The sequence below is a fragment of the Vombatus ursinus genome, unplaced genomic scaffold (genome assembly GCF_900497805.2).
Source record: "Vombatus ursinus unplaced genomic scaffold, bare-nosed wombat genome assembly UNPS02014809.1, whole genome shotgun sequence".
Taxonomy (NCBI): Eukaryota; Metazoa; Chordata; class Mammalia; order Diprotodontia; family Vombatidae; genus Vombatus; species Vombatus ursinus.
In genome coordinates, this window is record NW_020954587.1 from 3,184,694 (window position 1) to 3,203,205 (window position 18,512).

Here is an 18,512-nt window from a genome sequence, read left to right on the forward strand (position 1 = left end):
CCGGACAGCTCTCTAACAATAAAGTTGCAAAATAGTTGCTCATCTTCATTGGCAGAAGGAGTTAACTTACTAGGAATTCCTTGCCATTGAAATTAGAGGTCCAGGAAAACAAACCAATCAACCACTATTAGCACTTTGTAGCTTTTTAAATTCTTGTATCACCAATAAAATTATAAGCTCTTTGAGGGCAGGGTGTATGTCTCCTAGTCCTTATGATCTTCATATTCATTTCCTGAATCCTTGCAGTTATGAGGTTGTATATGGTGGGAGTACAAGCCTCACTTTGATCACAACAGGGCAGGAGCTTTTTTTCACTGGGGCATAGGGCATTGGATTCAAGAGTCCTGTTCCTAGTTCTGGCCACTGGCTCATGGATCTATGGAGCATGATAGGAGTTGAATTGTCTGTCAGTGAGGCATGCAAGCCAAGTTCTCAGTCCTTGATCTCTTCAGGGAAGGCCTGCCTGTGAAGATGTGACTGCCAAGGGTCCTACTCCCACTCCTGGTCGGTGACTGATGGACCTAGCTGGAAAGGATTCCTCTACTGCTGAAGCATAGGATTCAACGGGCTGGCCCTGGCTTTTCTCTGGAGAAGACAGATAATGGCAGTGCTGCAAATTCACTTTGTCCATGTAGGTGCTGCTCCCAGGAAATGTAGTTTCAGCTTTGAACATTGGATCATAAGCTGAAGGGAGTTACTAGTGGTCCAGGCTTGGCCCATTGTAGATCAAAGAGGTTCAGCTGGATTCTGAGAAGAAAGGACAACTCCAAGAGTCATCACAGGAGGCCTAACCAGGAGGTGATAATGGATGTGAGTAAAGTCCAAAGACCAGCAGCACATACGCAGTAAAATCTATAGAAAGGAATAGGGAAGGAGAGAGGGGAAGAATGCTCCAAGGAGGGAGATCCCACCTAGGGAATTAGGTAATACCAGCAGGAAGGACTTACTGATCCCTGAGCATCAGCTACTCTGTCTGCTACTTTGTAGTCTTTGAGCATGGTAATTGGATTGAGAGAGATGAAGGACTGGGCCTGGAATATTTTCAAATTTGACTAACAAGGATGTGGTAGGAGCAATATTCTAACCCCCATGCAAGTTAGTAAGTTTTTTTTTTCCTTAAAAGGTATTAAGACCATCCTTAAGACTTGATTGGCTCAGGGATCTAAAGGCTCAGGCTTTTAACATCACTGATGTCAACAGGTGACTCAGTGCTGCTTGAGGACAAAACAGTAACAAGGAGCTCCAGGGGCTCTCTGATATTCTGATGGTGGATCATGAAGGCCAATTCGAGTAAGGGAGCTTCATCCAGCTAATTTAACTCAAGGTGTCCTTCAATGTTCCTCCTTGTTAAATATCTTTCTCCTGCTATCACTAGGTAAACCTCCTTTTGTTAAACATTGGGTGATCTACAAGTGTCTCATTTTGTTCCAATATTGAACCTAAACTACTAGGGTTGAGTCCTGCCCCTAACAAAGGAGAATTTGGAGGATCTTAGCATTGATTCCAGATGTTATGGGGCTGTTTGGGCCCAGATGGACACTTATCTCTGATGTTATAATTGGGGGGTTGGTGACGGGAGACCTTTTCAGTTGGTTTCAGGAGTGAAGGCAACAGAAAGCAATAAACAATTAGAACCATACAAATATACTGGATAGTAGACAATCAATGTGAATATCTATCTTCCTGAAGAGTTCTATCCTTTGAATTGTCTGGCCAGTGTCAGGAGAATGGTTTGGGGCTATTCTCTTAAGTCAGGATCAAAGACCTTATAGAAGTGCTTATAACTTTTCCCATAAGGATTCTACAAAGAATGGTTAACTTGGTTTCCTCATCTGTAAAATGGACATACTACACAAGTATCTTAACAAGGTGATAAGTACATTAATAATAAATATAGCCTTTTAGAGATGCATATATTTATGAATATATTTTCTTTTTTAAAAAAAATTTATTTTGATTTATCAGCAATTACTTCCATAAGATTTTGAGTTTTAAATTTTCTCACCCTCTCTACCTCCCTCCCCAAGATGATGTGCAATCTGATATAGGCCCTACATATACATTCCTATGAAACATATTTTCACATTAGTGATGTTGTAAAGAAGAATTAGAACCAATAGGAGGAACCACCAGAAAGAAGAAACAAAACAAAACAGAAGGAAAAAAGAACAAATAGTATGCTTCCATCTGTATTCAAACTCCATAGTCCTTCTCTGGATGTGGATAGCATTTTCCATCATAAGCCCTTCAGAGATGTCTTAGATCTTTGCATTGCTGAGAAGGGCTAAGTCTATCAACATTCATCACACAACATGGCTGTTACTGTGAATAACGTTCTCATGGTTCTGCTCATTTCACTTAGCATCAGTCCATACAAGTCTTTCCAGATTTTTCCGAAGTCTGCCTGCTCATCATTTCTTACAGCATAATAGTATTCCATTACATTCATATACCACAACTTGTTCATCCATTCCCCAATTGATGGACATTCCCTCAATTTCCAATTCTTTGCCACCACAAAAAGAGCTGCTATAAATATTTTTGTACACGTAAGTCCTTTTCCCAATTTTATGATCTTTTTGGGATACAGCCCTAGAAGTGGTATTGCTGGGTCAAAGGGTATGCACATTTTCATAGCCCTTTGGGCATAGTTCCAAATTGCTCTCTAGAATGGTTGGATCATTTCACAACTCCACCAACAATGCATTAGTGTTCCTATTTTACCACATATGAATATATTTTCTAGCACGCAGTTTCAATTTATTGACATTTCCCAGAGTCAGGAAGGATAACACATACATTTAAACTCTAAGCAACAAACACATACACATAGAAAGAAATATTGTAGAAATCACAAATTATACAACATAAAATTAATTGGGGCAGTCATAGTCTAAGGAGCCCTGCAAAACAGCCTCACAAAATGCAGACACTTTGCCTTTTCTGTCTCAAACTGAAACTCCAGGCACTGCTCCCAGTGAGCAAATGGGGCATGCCATGGGCTACAAGGTAAACAAACATAACCGGGTGAACTGCCTCTGTCCAAATGCAACCGTGAGTGCTCATATATGACTCATAGTCCAGATTCTTTCTTTACCTGGTGACTAATGCTTCGCAGATGTTCCATTGTTTGGTGAAAGTAATTACAAGTGATGCCTCAGTCTCTTTCAATACATTTCTCTTCTTCATTTGCTTTTTAGGATAAATCATTATCTTTTCAGAAATAAGGCTGTTTTTTGTTGCTCTTGCTGCGGTTGGACTCAAAGCTGCAAAATTGGGAAAGTCGTTAGCTCAAAAATCAGGCACCCAAAAGGGGAAAAAACAAGTCAACCCACATATTTCTTATGTCAGGGTTCTGAAATATATATGACCAGAGTGAAATACCATAAAGTTGGCAATCCTGAATTTTATTAGGAAGATTAATAATGCTTCAGCCAAGGTTTCTGACCCAGCACCTCATCTTTTCTCAATCCCTCTACCTCGCAGTGTGGGACTCCAGGCCTCTCCTCTCTCAGGCAATGGATTTGGAGGCACTTTCCCTGGAACTTACCAGGTTTGCAAGGAATGCCTACTACCCTATTCCATGTCAGTGAACTGCTTGAGAAAATAAATCCTCAGCCTTCCATTTCTACCAAATTGTCTGGTAGGTGGAGGTCAGATAGGGGGCAGTGGGATGTCCCACATGGAGGATACTCTCCTTTGCCCTGTGCTTTCCACTAATGACCATGAAAACAGTGCCTCAGCCCTTTATAACTGGGAAAGTTTGTTTCTAACCCTGGCCTCTTTCAGGGTCTGAATATGGAAATTTTTGCTTTGTGTAAGGGTACTCCTTACTCCCCCTTGCTTCAATGAGTTGTTTGAAAAAACAACAATAGTGCCCCAGCCTTCTAAAATCACAGAGTGCCTAAATACCAGGCCTCATAACCACCAAGAGCTTGTTTAGTACTTGTTTTTGTTGTTTTAGTCGTTTTTCAGTCATGTCTGACCCTTCATGACCCTATTTGGGTTTTTTTTTTTCTTGGCAAAGATACTGGAGTGGTTTACCATTTTCTTCTCCAGCTCATTTTATAGATGATGAAACCAAGGTAAACTGGATTAAGGGACTTGCCCATGGTCACACAGGTGGTAAGTGTCTGAGGTTGTATTTGAACTCAGGGCATCCTGATTCCAGGCCCAGCACTGTATTCACTGCACCAGCTAGTTGCCTTTGTTTAGTACTATGACCACAGATACTGGCCCCAACCAGGAGTCCAGTGCATGCTCCACATGGAGGATATCTTCTGGGTATGGATTATTCACTACCAGACTGAAATGAAGCTAAGGAACCAGCATTAAGTATCAGTCTAACAATGTTCTGGAAGACTATTACATATGTTTCTTGGATATACATGAAACATATAGACTTTTAATGTCTCCTCTTTACTTGACTGACGCTTCTTTTCCTATCCTATGTGTGTCTGATAACATACTTTACATCAGAGGTTCTTAATTTTTGGGTGTCATGGGTCTTTTTGGCAGTCTGACAATGCCTAGGAACTGCTTCTTGGAATAATGTTTTTTTTTTAAATGCATAAAACAAAATGCATAGGATTGTAAAAGAAACCAATTACATTGAACTATAGTAATAACTATATATATATATATATTTCACTCATCAATTCATGGTCCCTATATTAAAAACTTCTTTTGGGGAGCAGTTAGATGGGGCAGTGGATAGAACACTGGCCCTGGAGTCAGGAGGATCTAAATTCAAATTCAGTCACATACACTTACTAGCTGTGTGACCCTGGGCAAGTCACTTTATGCTGACTGCCTATAAACCCTTCACGCCCCCCCCAAAAAAACAAACCTCAAAACATTTCTATTCTGCACTATTTCTCTTGTACAATTCTCCACTAGCAATATGCTGTTGTTGCCTATGCTCATGCTGGCTCTGCCTTTCTGTTGCCGTTTGGTTCATCTATAACTGAACATTCCAAGATTCATAGTCACATAGCATCCCAGAAAGAATATTGTTAAAAAGATTGGCCTTGTTTCTGAAAGAAGCCTGGGGTCACCAGATATCTGACTGTTCAACTGTGTACCCAGCACTTTGTTGACAGGGTCAGTCCGGTCAGTGTGGATAGAGGAGTTCTCTGGGTTGACCAGCCAAACTGAATGTCATAGTCTAGCCCAGTCGATGGAGACCCAGTGGTCTCCAAACTATTTTTGATAGTATGACCTATTTAGAAAAAAAATCTTTTTGAGCATGTACTCTCAATATGTGTATATTTATTTATACGTTATATCCCTATAGCACAGTGGATAGAGCACTGGGCCTAGAGTCAGGAAAACCTGAGTTCAAATCTGGTCTCAGCAACTTAATAGCTATGTGACTCTGGGCAAGTCACTTACTCCTGTTTGCCTCAGTTTCCTCTTTTGTAAAATGAACTAGAGAATGGCATGGCAAACAACTCCATTATCTTTGACAAGAAAAACCCAAATGGGGTCACAAAGAGTCAGACACAACTAAAACAACTAAACAAAAAAAATATACCATTATTTATATTTTAAAATTTAAAAAGGTATTTGAAAAGATGAGTTAAAAGACAATAAATCAGTAAGCATTTATTAAGTGTATGCTATGTGCCAAGTGCCATAATAAATGCTGGGTATACAAAAACAAAAGTAGTTCCTGCCCTAAAGGTGCTTACATTCTATCAAAGGAAATAACATGAAGATATGTAAGTAGATAAAAAAAAATAGACACGAGGAAAATATGAGGTAATTTTGTGCTAAGCTTGGGTGACTGAGAAGATGATGGTGTACACTCAACAGTAATAGGCAAGTTGAGTTTAAGATGTCCACGGGATATCTAGTTTGTGGTGCCTACTAGGCAGTTGGACATGTGAGATTAGATGATGAGAGGTTAGCGCTGGAGAAGTAGATCTTAGAATTGTCTACACAAGAATGATAATTGGAACTATGGGAGTGATGAGATCCCCAAGTAAAATAGTAGGGAAGAAGAAGAGAAGAAGGCCCAGGACAGAGCTTTGGGGGACCCCCACAATTATCAGTTATGACCTGGATGGAGATCCAGATAGGAGACAGAGGAGCAGTCAGACAGGTAGACGGGGAACCAGGAGAAAGTGGTGTCCGGAAAACCTGGAGAGAAGAAGAATCAAAGAAGAAAAGGTGATAAACAGGGTCAGAATTTTCAGAGGAATCAAGAAGGATGTGGGTTGAGAAGAGATCATTAGAATTGTCAATTAAGAGATAATTAGTGACTCTGAAGAGAGAAGTTTCAGTTGAATGATGAGATTGGAACCCAGATTGCAAAGAATGAAGAGAGTAAGAGGAAAGGAAGTGTAGGCACCTGTAAGAGCCTTCTCAAGGAGTTTAGCCACAAAAGAGACACATAAGATGTTGACTGGGGGCAGGGGGAGGGATGGATGGATCAAGTGAGAGTTTTTTGAGGATGGGGGAGACATGAGTATGTTTGTAGGCAGTAGCAAAGCAGCCAGTAGATAGGGAGTGATTGAAAATCAGTGAGAGAGAAGGGATAATAGAGGAGGCAATCTGCTGCAGAGGATTGGATATATGGGATCCCTTGTGCAAGTAGAGGGTTTTGCCTTGGTGAGAAGGGCCACCTCTTCACGTGAAATAGGGGTGAAGGAAGAGATGATAGCAGAAGACTATTTGAGTATATATATCTGACTATCTGAGTAATGTGAAATGAGGGACAATGGGGAAAAGAGGGAGTTTCGTGGAATATGAGGCAAGGTTCTTAGCAAGGGGCTAGAGGAGAGAGGACTCAAGAAGGGATCAAAAGATTTGGGAGAGCCACTGTGATGAGTGGGATGATAAATGAATCATGAAGGTATAAAAGGATTGCCCTGCCACAGTGAGGGCCCAGTTGAGATTATGTAACATTAACTTGTAATAGAAGTCACTTAACTTCTCTAAATCTCTTTCCCCATCTGTAAAATGAAAAAAAAAATTTGAGCTAGATATTTATGGAACTTCTCTCTTCTAGCGCTGAAATTTTTAACCAGTCACAATCAGATTCATGTTCCTTACAAGTGTGGAGAGCGAGCCTTCCATATTTTATCCAAGTTACTTCTGCAAATGTTTAACAGGGCAGAGAAAATGAGACACATGAATCATCTTAAGTCATCTAAACTCAAATACTGCTTAAATACTAAGCCAAACAGGATCCAAGCATCTTCCAAGACTCTTAAATTTACAAAAGGGGAGTTTACTGTGACACAGGAGGCTCCATCTCAGTTATTATGAAGTATTTGAGCTCTGAGTAAGGAAAGTGACTCATTTTCCCCCCTCCTACAAAGATAAACAGGAAGTTCTAGGTCTCTAGTTTCTTTTTTGTTTTTGTTAGTAGTCTTATTTAGACAATATTTACTGAATATACACTGGACAGAGAGTAAAAGCATTGTTCCCCCCCCCATTCAAGATGCTTATAGTCCATAATGGTGGGGGTCATCTCCAGTCATCCTGATCTGTATCTTGCCCCTAGACACAAATGGCTGCAGAGGAGAAAGTGAGGCTGGTGACTTTGCACAGCCTTCCCTCATTTAAATCCTATTCACTTGCAAGTCATGGCATCACCTTCCTGATGTCATGGTCCTCTTCAAGAATGAAGCACAAACAACAACCTGTGAGTAGTACAAGCTACCCCATTGGGGACCCAACTGGCCAGTTCCAGTTAGACAATGCAGCTCCTTCTTTCCTTCCTTTCTTCCTTCCTTCCTTCCTTCCTTCCTTCCTTCCTTCCTTCCTTCCTTCCTTCCTTCCTTCCTTCTTCCTCCTGTCTTTCTTCCTTTCTTCCTCCTCTCCTTTCCCCTCCTCTCCTCTCCTCTCCTCTCCTCTCTTCTCCTCTCCTCTCCTCTCCTCTCCTCTCCTCTCCTCTCCTCTCCTCTCCTCCTACCTTTCCCTCTGTCCACATAGGGTAACATACCCTTACCTGTGGATGCTCTGCCCAAAGTAATGTAAATTTTGATTGCTGAAATCTCAAAAGCTGTCTTAGGGTTTACAGGCTAGATATCTTTCTTAAGGATCATGCCTTAAAACCCAAATCACTTTGGCTTTCATCAATTGGCCAACAATAGGTCCCAGCCCAAGCCCAACTTGATCATTGTTTGGGCCCTGATGGCTCAGAGTCGACGTAAATAGCAATTGTTTCTATTTTAGCCAAAAACCCTAAAGATATTTCCCTCCCAGATTGATTTTGGGGTTTTTTTTGGACTAGATAAAAGAGGCTATTCCTTGCCTCATTTCCTACCTAGCCTTAATCACTGAATGGGTGTTGCCTCAGTCAAAATGAGACCTGGGAAAGACCTTAGCTTAAAAAGGCCTAAGTCTCCCACAGCATCCCGGACCATCTCCAGTCATCCTGATCTATATCTTGCCACTGGACCCAAATGGCTTCAGAGGAGAAAGTGAGGCTGGTGACTTTGCACAGCCCTCCCTCACTTAAATCCAATTTACTTGGAAGTCATGGCATCACCTTCCTGATGCCATGGTCCTCTTCAAGAACAAAGAACAAACAACTACAACAGTCCATGATGGCTTACCAATAGCCCATTCGTCATACCTTGTGACAGTTTCTCCTTTATCTTGAAGTAATGCTCCTTTATTAAGGAATTGGTCTTAATAGGGATTGATGGTCCTCACTTAGGTAACTTTTAGTAAGTGCTAGGGAAAATATTAATTTGTAATAGTGTCAATACTAAAGTACCTTTTGTGACACAATTCTATAGCTTAGATGAGATCTTACCCTTAAAAACAGAAGAAATCTCTCATACTTTCTTTTGCCCACTAACATGGGAAAGACCAGGTTATTGGATAGCTTGGAAGCTGCTGGGTTTTTTTTTTTTTGTGGGGGAGGCAGAAGGAAGAAGGGGATGGTAACCAACTTGACTCCTGATTTACCAAGGTCCAAAGGTACTTGACTTACAGTAATAGAGTACTTGAGGCCCTAGGAGAATATGAACTAATATGGCCTTCTCCCTGGTGGTCATCACCATCTTGCTGGTAGTGGCAGCTCTCCTTGGAAGGAGCCAGAAGGCTCAAGAGCAGAGTAGGGAATGTGTCAAAAAATCAGAATGTTGATGTTTTGCAAAAAAAAAAAAAAAAAAAAGGTGGGAGCAATCTCCTAGCCCCTTTCCCCCTCCTCACCCCATCAAGTAGTTTAGGCTAATTTTTCCTTAAAAGGTATTGATACCATCCTCAAGACTTGATTGACTCAGGTGAGTAAAGGCTCAGACTATTGACATAACTTTCTTGTCACCTGGATATAGAGTAGCCACTAGAAGCTCAAGATGCTGATGGATGCTCTGATGCTCAGTGGACCACAATGGGCAACTCAGGCAAGAGAGCATCCCTCAGATGAATCACCTCACAGTGTCCTCAGTGACCATCCTTGTTGGATAGCCTTCTCCTGCTATGAGTCAATCAGTTAATAAGCATTTATTAAATGCCTACTATATGCCAGGCACTGTTCTAAGCACTAGGGATAGATAGAAATAGCAAAAACAAACAAAAAAACCCCTCCATCAAAGAGCTTACAATTGAATGAGGGAGCCAATATCAAAAGACAGCTGAAAAGCAGGAGTGAGGGTGGGGAGAAGGAACCTGGTGTAGGGGCATGGTGGATGAATCAGAGAAGTCCCAAAGTGGTGCCATCAGGTGAGAAATGAGGAAGACTAAGTTGATCTTAGACTAAGACTAACTGCTAAGTGACCTACACATGTCCCCTTTTGTTCCAGGATTGATTCTAAACTATGATGGTACGGGGCCTGAATCAGACCAAGCCCACAACACAGCCCACATTCCAAAGCTGTTTGGGTCAAGTTTCCTGTCACAGAACAATATATTATCCCCATGTCAAAGTACCCATTTGTCCACACCTGGATGCTTTTGGTTGCCCACTTCAATGTACATTTTAGAAAGTACAACTGCTTTGAGAAAGAAATGATGATTATTTCAATTTGCTATGTATTATAGCCTATGCACACCCACCAGACACCTTTTCATTGCCCTTTGGATGAGAATCACTTTTTATTCTTCAGAGACTGTTAGCATTCCATGACTCACAACTAGACAACAACACTGGCAGAATATTAATGTTAAACACATGGCTCTTTGTTCCACGGGGAAGTTGAGAGTCTCTAAAAGGCCTTTACATTTTTATAAAACCATCTAGTTCACTCTCCTTTTCTTGTTTAATTCTGTGACTAACTTACTATTGCTAGATGGCAGCTGAGTGGCACAGACAGAAAGCTGGAACTGGAGTCAAGAAGACTTTTCAAATCCAGCCTCAGATATTTCCTAGTTGGGTGACCCTTGACAAGTCATTTAACCTCTGTCTACCTCAATTTTTTTCATATGTAAAAAATAAAGTTATAAGGTAAATTTCTTTTTTCTTTTTTCCCCTCCTTCCTCTCACTCTGCCTTAGAGAGGGCTACCATTAGATAAAATACAAATAGGAATATATATATATATGTATATATACATGCATATATATATATACATACAATTATTCTATACACACTTCTATTTATCAGCTCTTTCTTTGGATGGAGATACTGTCTTGCTTTATATATCCTTTATGATTAATTTGGGTATTTATAATACTCAAGATGACTTGGTTGCTCAAAGTTGTTCTTAAAACAATATTGCTGTTACTGTATACAATGTTCTCTTGGTTCTGCTCATATCACTCTTCATTATTTCATTCAAGTCTTTCCATGTTTTTCTAAGATCATTGAGCTCCTTATTTCTTATAGCATAGTAGTATTCCATCACAATCATATACCATACCTTGTTCAGTCATTCCTCAATTGATGGGCATCCCTGCAATTTCCAGTTCTTTGCCACCAAAAAGAAAGCTATTATAAACATTTTAGAAGAGATAGGTTCTTTTCCTTTTTCCCTAATCATCTTTGGAAACAGACCTCATAGTGATATTGCTGGATCAAAGGGTATAGTCAGTTTAATAACTCTTTGGGCATAATTCCAGATTGCTCTCGAAAATGGTTGGGTCAGTTCACAATTCCACCAACAATAAATTAGTGTCCCAATTTTTCCACATCCCCTCAACATTTGTCTCTTTCCCCTTCAATCATTTTAGTCAATTTGGTAGGTGTACCTACCATTCAGGTACTATTTGTCATCTGTAGTGTAGAAGAGAATATTCACATCCATGAGCTCAGAGATCCACTTACATGTGTGAATTTGAGGGATGATTATTATACTTTACTAATACTTGTTTCTTCATATTTCTTTAGTACTTTTCCCCAAGATTAATGATTTTTCTCGGGGGTATGTATCTGCATTAATATTGGCTGTCTGGAAGTTATTCATAAAACCTGTAATCATTCAGCCAAAGGTCTCCCAGAGAACTCAAGCAAGACTTTTAGCATTCTAGAACCTACATTGACACCTCCTAATTTATTTATTTGCATTTTAAATATCAATTTAGAAAAAAAAAGAAAATTGAATTGGAAAAGCTAAATATCAAACTAAACAGCCATGGGGCATCAATTGTTATAACTTTAAAAAATTCTATAGTAGAAAAACGTTTGGTTTTCCATTACCTAATTATGTCAACGTTTAGGTCATGTGGTTTTTTAATTTGATTTTGGGATCAATTTTCTTCTTAGTGGCAGTGACATTTCTTTTGTTTTTATAGACTATGCACCAAGATTTTTCAAGATTTTTGACTCCAGAATTAAACCAGCAATATTTTAGTGAAGGAGGTTGAAGTGGGTGTGGTTTGTGTGAGCAAGGGAGGGAACGTGTGTTGCTGTGGGTTAGGGGTGGGGAGGGAGAATGCCAAGGGACCAAAGAGGATCATCAGGTAGAGGGCCATTGTATTGCTCATAACTAATGAATAAAAGTATCGATACTTTGTGCTAGCTACAGTTTCTCTAAAAGTATATATCAAAAATATAAAAAAAATCAAACTTTGTGCTAGCTGTAGCTTCTCTAAAAATCTCTATCCCTCTTTTCTTCCTTACCAAACCATACCTACCTGTACTTCTCTTACCTACCAAACTAGGTGCAATAGAGAATAGCCGCTACAAGATAGGAAGACAAATCTCAGTAGAGTTACTCAGTAATAAATACCAGACAAAATCCGAGGAAGTAGCCAATAATAAAGCCTGCAACTTCACATGTCTTTACAAAAATGCATAAAATGTGGGTCACAAGCAAAACAAGCTAGGGATCCTAAGGCAGAGTCACATTCAATCTCACAGGTATAACTGATGCTAGTGGGCTGGCATTCATACTGGAATACTGCTCTGCAAAGGTATACCTTATTAAAAATAGGAATAAGGAGTAGATTCTAGTAGTATTGTATATTACGACACACATAAGCTAATGAATACAAGAACTCAGGAAGACAAAGCTTAGGTGGCTAAAGATAAAACATGTATGAAGTGCTTATTATATACCTGGAAGTATGTGGGTGAAGATCAATGGAAGAAGAATCTTGGCATATACTATGTAACATTTAGATAAGAAAAAAAAAGAAAAAAATATTATGTTTGGGGAAAAAATCACAAAGCTGGCACGGTCTTGTAGTCAGGTAGGTGATAGCATGGATAGAGTAATAGACTCGGATCGAGGAAGATCTGAGTTCAGATCCTGCCTCATAAACTTACTAGCTGTAGGATTTTAGGCAAGTCAGTCAGGAGGAGGAGGAGGAGGAGGAGGAGGAGGAGGAGGAGGAGGAGGAGACAGCTGCTGGGTGGCTCAGTTGATAGAGTGCTGGCCTGGGAATCAGGGAAGCTCATCTTCTTGAGTTCAAATCTGGCCTTAGACATTTACTAGCTGTATGACCCTGGGCAAGTCACTTAGCCCTCTTTGCCTCAGTTTCCTCATCTGTAAAATGAGCTGAAAAAGGAAATGGCAAACCACCCCAGTGTCTTTGCCGTGAAAACCGCAAATGGGGTCATGAAGAGTCAGGCACAACTGAAAAATGACTGAACAACTATAAAAAGTCCCTCATTGCTCTAATCTTCTCTATGTCTTTTTGAAATGAGCAGAATTATGGGGTGAAGAAGAGTCAGGGATTATTGAAATGACTGAAGAAAAACAAGAGTAGTAGTAAGTTGTTGTTGTCATTGTTACCACGGGAAACTTCAGTTATTAAGATATTGGCTAGAACACGCTTTCTGCTAAAGCTAATAAATTCTCAGCTCACTTAATGATAATTTAACTTTCAGAAGATGGAAAAAGCAAGGAAGGGAACTGCTACCCTGGATCTGATTCTAACCAACAAAGGTGAACCAGCAGCTCAGGCAGAAAAGATAGCCCCTTTGTTGGGAAGCAACCACTCCATCTTAGGATTTGGGAGAGAGCAAAGGAAAACCTGGCAGAGTTTCACCTGTATGTTAACTTAACCAGGGAAGATTAGATTTCAGCAGGCTCAGAGAATTGTTAGCATCCCAGTGGATTAAAATTCAATGGGAAAGTCAGCTGAAGAGGGAAAAGAAGCTCTCAAGAATGAGATCCTGAAGGTGCAAAGCTAGATTATTTTTGAGAAAATCTTCCTAAAAATGAAGGAATTTATCAAACTTTTTTACAAGGGCACATATAAAAGAGTAGAAGGGTTGTATAGCAATAGTGTCAGGGACCCTACATTTCAGAATGAACTGAAGCTGTTAATGAATACTAAGGGCATTTTTTTTGTTTTTGTTTTTGTTTTGAGCTATTGTTAGGGAAAAAAATGGATGCAGGATGGGGTCTTGTTAACAAATCGTGGAGAGAAAACACATATTTTGCTTTTTTCCTTCTCTGTTAAGGAGAATAATCTTTGAACTAAAAAGGTTAGGGAGCTATATATAGTCACTTAACCCTATTTGCCTCAGTTCCCTTATCTGTAAAATGAGCTGGAGAAGGAAAGGCAAAACACTCCAGTATCTCTGCCAAAGATACTTTTAAGAAGTTGAAACCCGAGGTAAGTAAGGAGGTTAGAAGAGAGCTCTGAGCTGGCTTCACTATCCAAGGGCGCTGATAAAACTAGGTGATATAATTGCAAAAATGATTAATCATCTTTGAAAGATCACGAAGAATTGGAAAGGAACATTAAGATGAGAGAAAGGCAAATGCCAGGACATTCAGATAAAGGAAGAGAGTGGAATGTACAAACAGTAAGCTGATGAGCTTGACCTACTCTGGACATATGACCAAGCCATCATGCTTTTGTTTGTGGAGGACATTGTACTAGAACATTACAAAGCCACCTAAATGAGTTCTACAATCACTCACAATCATTTGGCCTAGTCATTTACAAAGGAAAAACCAAGTGGATGAAAAGTACATATTTCCAGATTATTCCTAGAAAAATTCTGCTACATGTTAAGGGGATGATTTATAAATATCCAAAAAGGGAAGCTTTGATCACTAAGGGCTCCTTCAAGAACAGCTGATTTTTGTTATTCAGTCATTTTTCAATTGTCCAACTCTTTGTGACCCCATTTGGTGTTTTCTTGGCAAAGGTACTGCAATGGTTTCCCGTTTTCTTTTCCAACTCATTTTACAGATGAGGAACTGAGGCAAACAGTGTTAAGTGACTTGCCCAGAGTCACACAGCATCGGAGGCTGCATGTGGGCTCAGGAAGATGAGTCTTTCTGACTCCAGGCTTGAACCACCTAGAACAGTTCCTACCAGATTAATAACCTTTTTTGAAAAGATTTCTAGATTCTCAAATCAAAGGGATGTTATATATTAGTTTGCCAAAATTTCAGTAAGACAATCAAGAAAGTTCATCATATTTATCACTGTGGACAAGATGGAGAAATGTGGTTTTGATGATAAAGTTAAGTGGATTTTGAACTAGTTGAAAGAAAAAGAGTAGTCAGCAATGAGTTGCAATCAACTTGTAGAGAAGTCACTAGTGGAGTACCTCAGGGATCTTTTCTTAGACCTGTTCTATTCAAGATTTTTGTCAATGACCTGAATGAAGGTATAGATACTTACTGAATTAATCGATGGCACAAAGCTGGGAGAGAGAGCTAATATGTTGAATGATACATTGGAGAAGTCAGTCTTTGGATTTCCTGAGATCCCCCAACTCAGAGTGGGCTAATCCACTCAGCTTGTGCTGAGGCAGAGCTTCCCTGCTGTTGATTGCAGGCAAGGTCAAACTTCAGATCAAGCTTCATCCCCATCCAGCCATCCCACCAAAGTACCAAGGCACAGGTCTCTCTCCATCTGCCCTGCAACTGCCCACTTACCCTTCTTTTAAAAAAAAAATTCCCTTTATTTCCTTTTATAGTTTTTAACATTCCTTTTAAAATTCTGAGTTCCAAATTCTCTCCCACCCTCCACCCTTCCTTGTCCATTGAGAAGGCAAGCAGTGATACCAATTATACGTATGAAATCATGCAAACATATTTCCATACTAGCCCCCACATACCCTTCTGCCACCCACTCACCACCTTATTCCATATGCAGTCATTTGCTAAGTCTTATTGCTTTCACCTCCTTAGCATTTCTTGAATTTGTCCTTTTCTCTCTGCTCACACTACAATCACCCACAGTGGTACTATTTAATTGTGATATTCAAATCCTCAATGCCTCGTATATAGAAAGCAATTAATAAATATTGGTTAATTGATTGATTAATAGATTTGGGACCCAAAAAGATCTCAATAGGCTAAAATGATGGGCCAAACCTAATAAAAATATAAATAACAACAAAGTCTTATATTTGGGTTCAAAATGTCAACTTCACAAGGAAAAGATAATGGTAGCTTCTGAAGACAGTCATTTGTTTGAAACAGATCTCTATGTTTTAGTAGACTGCAAGTTCAAAATGTTCTAATAATATGACCAGTGGTACCCTCAAAGCTAATTATGATCCTAGGTTTCATCAAGAAAGGCATAGTCTCCAGTACATGAGAGATAACTGTCTCATTGTATTCTGGCCTGCTCAGACATCTTGAGGGTTCATTTCTAGGTGCAGTGTTTTAGGAAGGATTTGACAATCTGGAAGGCATCCAGTGGAGGATAATTAGAATGGTGCTTACTTCATGGTACTTATTATTTTGTTATGTTCTCCATGCTTGTGTCCTATTAGTAAAGCTTACTGATTTATGTATTTATCCTGCTGGCTACCCAGAACAAAAGACGGAAGGAACTCATCTGTCGTAGACCAAAGACTTGTTGTACACACCAGACACAGGCCCACTAGAATGTCAACAAGAGGAACCTTTGGCTCAAGATGGGGACCCTATGAAGACAGATCCATTAAGTGGTCTTGAAGAACTGATACTGGCTTCAAAGACATTTTCTCGTTCTAGGTCTTAACCTTTTTTTTTTTTTGAGCAGCAAGAGGCACAGTGCGTAGAGTGTTAGACTTGGAGTCAAAAAGACCCAAGTTCAATCCACCACCAGACACTTTCTAGCTGTGTGACCCTGGATAAGTCAGTTAACCTCTGTTGGCCTCAGTTTCCTCCTCAATAAAATGGAGATAATAATAGCACCGATTTCATAGGGTTATTGTGAGGATCAAATAAGATAATATATATAAAGCACTATATATGCACTAGCTACTGTGCTTCTTATGTTATGGCCCTCTCTTCCTATTAATATTTTTAAATACATGAAATAAAATATACACATGATTCAAAGGAAACCTATTATATTGAAATAAAGTTATACTTTTTTTTTTCCTGTTCAAGTTCACAGACTCCCTGAAATCTATTAATGGATGCCTTGTGTATCTGTCGACCACAGAGTAAAAATTTCTATTCTGGTGGAATGGTAATGGAGGATAAGAAACAAAGAAAAATTGGGCCACTCTATATAAACCTTTGCCTAGAATGGAAAATGGTTCTTATGTCTGGACGAGCCTACTGCACATTCTGAGGCTGAGAATCCTAGGGGCACAGGGAATTGTTACCATATAAATCATTTTCCAGGTCTAATTACTTCAGATCATACAAGTCTTTCTAGACTTTTCCAATACTGTCCCTTTGGTCATTTCTTATAGCATAGTAATATTATGTTATATTCATATACCATAATTTCTTCAACCATTCCCTGATTGGTTGGCATTCCCCTAAGTTCCCAGTTCTTTGCTGTAAAAAAAAAAAATGAGCTACCATAAATATTTCTGTATTTCTTCTTTCTTTTAATAATTCAGAGGAAGGAGAGGGAAAGTTGGGTCTAACAGCAGTGTTGCTGTATCAGAGGGTATGTACATACCTTGGAGGCATAATACCAAATAGCTTTCTAGAATGGCTGGATGAATTCATAGCTCCACTGATAGTGCATTAATATGTGCCTATTGTTTTGCCCTGTTCTAACAACTGTCATTTTCCTTTTTTTAGACATTTTTGCCAATCTGATGGGTGTGAGGTGCAACCTCCAAGTTTTGTTTTAATTTGCATTTCTCTATTAGTGATTTGGAACTTTTTTTATGTGACTTTTGATAGTTTATATTGTTTCCTTTGAGAAATGCTTATGCGTATGTAGCGTTTGACCATGTATGTATAAGTTCCTTTCCTGAACCCTAAAAGGGCCTGGTCACTTGGACCAATCAATATAATATCTAAAAACTTGGTATTCACTTAGGGCTTTTGGCATGCTTCCATTCTCCCTCAGTTTATAAGTCATTCTCTGATATGAACTTTTCTCAGGTTACCATATGGCATATACCTAGTCATGTGAATTCCAGAAATGCATGACAGTCTGGCACAAAGATATGTTTAAGAGAGTGAGAAAAGTCTTACTTGTCATTTACAATTCAACTCAGAGTTCACATATTAGGCTGAGTATTTTACCTCCCAAAAGCCAAGAGAGACATTCATGAACTTCTTTCCCTAGTAGCTCAACAATGGGAGTTTTGGGGAGGTGCATTGGAGCAATAAAAGACAAAAAACCTCCTCTGAAGCCCTTTTCTGTGTAATCATTTCATTTAAAACATTTCCCCAAATGTGCTTTGGAAGAGAGAAAGCTAAATTTACCTTTGATCTGCTAAACGACAGAGACATTCCCTTTGAGTCACCTTTTGAAAACAAAGTTCTGGAGAAACTGCTTGCTTCCAGGATCACTGTCCACCACAAACAAACATGGCTTTGTGGCACTGGGTGTGTGTGTGGTGTGTAAATAGATTGTGGGAAGGAGAGGGGCTGGTTTTTCAAGTTCCTGTTTCTCTTGCCCTGTTAGGTTCAATGCAGTCCAGCATTTGATATCCTTGGTCTACAAGAACAGGAGAGGAGATAAATCTCCCAATTCTAGCTTTCTGAACAAGGTAAGGACTGTGTGATACAGGAGAGAGAGAATGGTGGCTTCCTTTATTATTTCGTTAGTTATTTGTCATATTTTTGTTATATCTTCATTTTGTACATGAAGCCTTTCTTTCTCTTTGCTTTTTTCCCTTCTTTCTTTTTCTTCCTTTCTTCCTTCCTTTCCATTCTTTTCTTTCTTTGTTTTCTTTTCTTCTTTCTCTCTCTTTCCTTCTCTTTCTTTCGCTGTCTTTCTCTTTCTCTCTTTCTT

At 39.5% G+C, this 18,512-nt stretch overlaps 1 protein-coding gene across 1 annotated transcript in view; it reads left to right on the top strand.

Annotated features, from left to right (window-relative positions):
• The first annotated feature begins 18,179 nt into the window (after nt 1-18,179).
• Nucleotides 18,180-18,512, top strand: part of SYTL5 (synaptotagmin like 5) — a 153,164-nt gene continuing 152,831 nt past the window's right edge. The window contains exon 1 of the mRNA XM_027875540.1: nt 18,180-18,267. The gene's annotated coding sequence lies outside the window, so the exon portion shown is untranslated. The remainder of the gene's footprint in view (nt 18,268-18,512) is intronic.